Source organism: Octopus bimaculoides, chromosome 3 (genome assembly GCF_046866305.1).
Source record: "Octopus bimaculoides isolate indiv1 chromosome 3, ASM4686630v1, whole genome shotgun sequence".
In the NCBI taxonomy this organism is placed as follows: Eukaryota; Metazoa; Mollusca; class Cephalopoda; order Octopoda; family Octopodidae; genus Octopus; species Octopus bimaculoides.
The window spans coordinates 97,324,337-97,329,336 of record NC_142930.1 but is presented as its reverse complement, the minus strand read 5'-3'; the positions used below and the strand labels follow the sequence as shown (position 1 = coordinate 97,329,336).

The window sequence follows — 5,000 nt, the reverse complement described above, 5'->3', positions numbered from 1 at the left end:
AGAAAGGTAATAATCGCTCAAAGTATCATTTCATTATGATGCTAATTAGATTTCGTCATCTCCCATTCAAACTATAATTTGAGGAACGTATCGTTTAAGAAGTAATTAAATAGAATTCTTCAGCTGGAGAATAATCTTATTTTGTTAAAGCAACAAATTGAAAATCTTTGATAGTCGTTTGAATAAGGATTATTCCAAGGACATTGTATTTTGCCAGAACTGCATTGTTTGTTACTCTCCTGGTATTTGAATTCAGAATTTTAGCCCGAAATATCAAAAGAGTTCATTCAGAAGGAAATTCTTTGAGCTTTTATGAAAAAGCATTTACTATCATAATTATATATTGTGGCACCACGTCGTTGTAATTGATCTATTTTTACTTTATGTACGTCGATGATTCTAATTAAAAAGTCACGTTTTATCACATTCGAAAGTTTCTTTCTATTTTTCCTTCATGAACATAGTTCGCGATGGCAATAAAGTTCCTGTGAGATAAAATTCACCAAACATAGACGATGTTAAACCAAGAAAACATTGTTCTTTCCAAGGATAACTGAGGTTGTGCTTCAAGTTTCTGTCAGACAATTATTTGTTTTCAATAATGTACCCACCTTGCGACTGTCATTTAACCAACTACCCAATGCCCTGTTAAAAGACCTACCCACCTGGTAAGGGGCTAAAGACTTCCTTTACAACCAATAAATGTAACGTACATTTCATCAGACTCCTCCTCTTCTTTCCATTTCCCCCTCTTTCTCCCTCACTATGTACATTCGTGTGTGTGTGTGTGTGTAGTGTATGTGTGTGTGTGTGTGTGTATATATATATATATATATATATATATATATATATATATATATATATATATATATATATATATATATATATATATATATATATATATATATATATATAGATATATATATATATATATATAGAAATATAGATAGATAGATTGTTTTTTATTGCCTTTGTGCACGTGTGAGCATGCGTGATTGAATATAGAAAGCTAACATATGGTATGTGCATATGTATTTATATATACATATATATATATATATATATATATATATATATATATATATATATATATATATATATATATATATATATATACATATATATATTATATTATATATATATATATATGTATATATATATATATACACATATACATATATATACATTATATATATTGTGTATATATGCATACATATAATATAAATAATATATAATATATTTATACATGTGTGTATGTACTTTATATATATATATATATATATATATATATATATATATATATATATATATATAGAGAGAGAGAGAGAGAGAGAGAGAGAGAGAGAGAGAGAGAGATTCAGTGGAATTAGGTACTTGAGTTGAAGCACCAAGTCAGTCCTGTATTATCCGCACATCTGGCACTTATACGCACACGCAAATACTCACACACAGATAAATAGGGACGTTTATATGTGTGTATACTTATACGTAGATATATGTATGTGCCTGTATCGATATATATACTTTATGTACATATATATATATATATATATATATATATATATATATATATATATATATATATATATATGAATTTATATTAGGATTGCATTGTAAATCAGAAACAATCTACAAACGTGACCAATATACTAGGTTTGAAGCGATATACAAAAAAACTTCAAGGATAACTGAATATATGTATATGTATATATATATATATATATATATATATATATATATATATATATATATATATATATATATATATATATATATATATATATATATATATATATATATATATATATATATGCAGGGTGGGCCAAAATGACGAATGTGTTTCAGTATTTAATGAGTTCCAAACTTTAAAGTTTTAATTTCCAAAGTTTTAAATTTACAATAACTTAGCGTCATATACAACATATGTATAGAAAATACATCTAATTTAGATGTGGGTGTGTGCGTCTCTGTGTGTGTGTATATATGTAGATATGCACACAAGCGCGTGCGCTGGCGTAGCTGTGTGGTAAGTAGTTTGCTTCACAACCACATGGTTCCGAGTTCAGTCTCACTGCGTGGTACTTTGAGCAAACGTCTTCTACTATAGTTCCGTGTCGACCAAAGCCTTGTGAGCATATTTGATAAACGGAAACTGAAAAGAATTGTGCATGTATATGTCTTTGTGTTAGTCCTCATCACCGCTTTACAACTGTTAATATAGCAATTCGGCAAAAGACACCGAGAGAATATGTACCAGGCTTTTAAAAAATAAATAATGAGGTTAGTATACCTGCAATCGAATGACTGTAACAAATAAAGGAAAAAGGAAATAATATATATATATATTTATATATTTTAGAAAAGCGTCGCGTTCAAAGGATGAGAATATCGTCTTTATTCTGAGCATAAAAACAATATAATGGTAGCACTATTCAATTGTTTGAACATGCCTAGTTCAACAACCCCAGAGGTCCACATGGTTAGGAGCATAAGCAAAACAGTAGTCAAACTATCCTGGAATCCCTGAGTTGTGATAGTCAAATTGATACTGAGGTCTAAGGTGTTTGATGAGTGAAGTGAAGAAGTGGACGAAGACTATGGTGAAGACGTGGGATGTATGCGGAAGAGAGTAAAGAGAGGTGTACGAATCATACATTGAAGAGTTCAATTAAGCTTAACTAATCTCGATTATTAGCTGGTTTATATTACTGGTAATGGACTTTTGAGTCACCTTAAGATATAAATATTTATATATATATATATATATATATATATATATATATATATATATATATATATATATATATATATATATATTTATATATATATATATCAAGGGTATGAGAGGTATTGGAGTCAAGAAGACCCAAAGACGTCAGGTAATACTGAGTAAGCGCTATATACAGACTATAGTTAAGCTCTAGGTTCGATAATGATACGAATAAGGAGTCCAACGTAGGTCGTGCATTAGCGTGTATATATATGAAAATTAACAGAATGAGATTTTAAAAAATCCAAGGCGGTGAATAGTTTTCAGAACATTTATAAAGAGAAGGTCTTACAGCTGTTTCCGGGATATTTTGTATATCTCTTCATCAGAGACGGTGCGAGAAAATGTTTCAGTAATAGTTATTATAGAGAAGATATGAAATACAGTGAAGTGGAGGAATGAAAATAGACGTGAGACACGTAAGGATACTGTATCCGTAGTTCCATTATTTAAGCAGAATGGTGTATATATAAGTTTCCTGTACCTTGTGTGTGAGTTCTAGTAGTGTTTATAATTGGTCATTCCAAGCATAGAGTCTTTCTGTTTTCATTCCTCCACTTCACTCTGTATTTCATATCTTCTCTATAATAACTATTACTTCAACATTTTCTCGCACCGTCTCTGGTGAAGGGATATATAAAATACCCCGGAAACAGCTGTAAGACCTTCTCTTTATATATATATATATTCTGAAAACTATTCACCGCCTTGGATTTTTTAACTCATTCTATTAATATATATATATATATATATATATATATATATATATATATATATATATATATATATATAGAGAGAGAGAGAGAGAGAGAGAGAGAGAGAGAGAGAGAGAGGGGGGGGGAGAGAGAGAGAGAGAGAGGCGGGGGAGACACAGACAGACAGATAGACAGACAGGGACGGATGGATAGATACATAAATTAAACAGACAGTCAGGAAGACGTACATACATACATACATACATACATACATACATACATACATACATACATACAAAATGGCCGCTTCTCCGTGCTTAAGTACTGGATGACGATGTTTCGTATGTCAAGCGATGCCTGTGCATTACGCTTGCTTTTTAAAGTAGGGAGAGGCCTTGCGCACAACCAACCCCACTCTCTGATCAACGATGACAGATACCCCAAAAGGAAGAACTATTCAACGTCATTGGCTGCCATAGAGTCGCAGGAATTACAGAGATTTTCTTCTCCTAGAGCGATGTCCTAACAAGAACTAGGGGTCGCCCACTCCAATAATGCGGTACACCATGCCTACATACTCATTCTCATTTACATATACATGCATACATATATTGATTGATCAATTGATTGATTGATTGATTGATTGATTGATTGATTGATTGATTGATTGGCTCATTCTCATTTACATATACATATGTATATTGATTGATTGATTGAGTGATTGATTGATTGATTGATTGACTGATTGATTGACTGATTGACTGATTGATTAATTCAGCACGAAACACAAATAGTCAGTAAGTGTCAAAGAATGTTGTTCGTTGTACAATCTTATACTGTGACATGATATTGCAGCTGAAGCAATATGCAATGATTTCTGCAACAAAAAAAACTGCCCTGGGATAAATATAGACAACACCACTGCTATCGAGTGCTTACATACATATCAGCACCAGGAATATTAGCGAAACATTCCTATCAAAACTTCTACCAGGTGCAAACACAACTGATCTAATAAAATCATTTGAGATAAAAATTTAAAAAAAGAGAAGTCTGGTTTAGTCATAGAGATAAGTTACCCTGAAGATGTGAGCATTTCTTCCAGAAATCATCGAGGATGATATCTACAGAAAACAGCTTTGAAATCTGCAGCTCAAATACCTGGTTTATAAATTTACATTCGCACAAATAGTCATTGATGCACTCGGTTATGTTAGTAAATGCTTAAACCGCAATCGGGAGAAGCTAGGATTTTCAGGCAAAGAAAGAGACCAGCTAACATGAACTTTACAGACTGTATCTGTATGTGAAGCAGTAAAAATATGCGAGGCTTCCTTGATATGTAACAAATTATCGTGGTTGTTCCAACTCCAATGAAGGAGCTTTTGCTTCTTTGTTAGAAACCAGGTCCCTTTCTAGAAAGACTATTATCAAATAAAAAAAAAGAAAAAGACACATATATATTATCATATAACTGCGTATATGTGTGTAATACATATTTTTATATGTGTGTGTGTGCGTATGTGTGCTTGTGT

The 5,000-nt window shown here is 31.4% G+C and overlaps 1 protein-coding gene across 2 annotated transcripts in view; it reads right to left on the bottom strand.

Annotated features, from left to right (window-relative positions):
- Positions 1-620, bottom strand: part of LOC106868056 (fibrinogen-like protein 1) — a 64,383-nt gene extending 63,763 nt beyond the window's left edge. For both annotated transcript variants that reach the window (XM_014913166.3, XM_014913167.3), the window contains exon 1: positions 1-620. This exon is cut by the window's left edge and continues 916 nt beyond it. The gene's annotated coding sequence lies outside the window, so the exon portion shown is untranslated.
- Between the last annotated feature and the right edge of the window lie 4,380 nt (positions 621-5,000).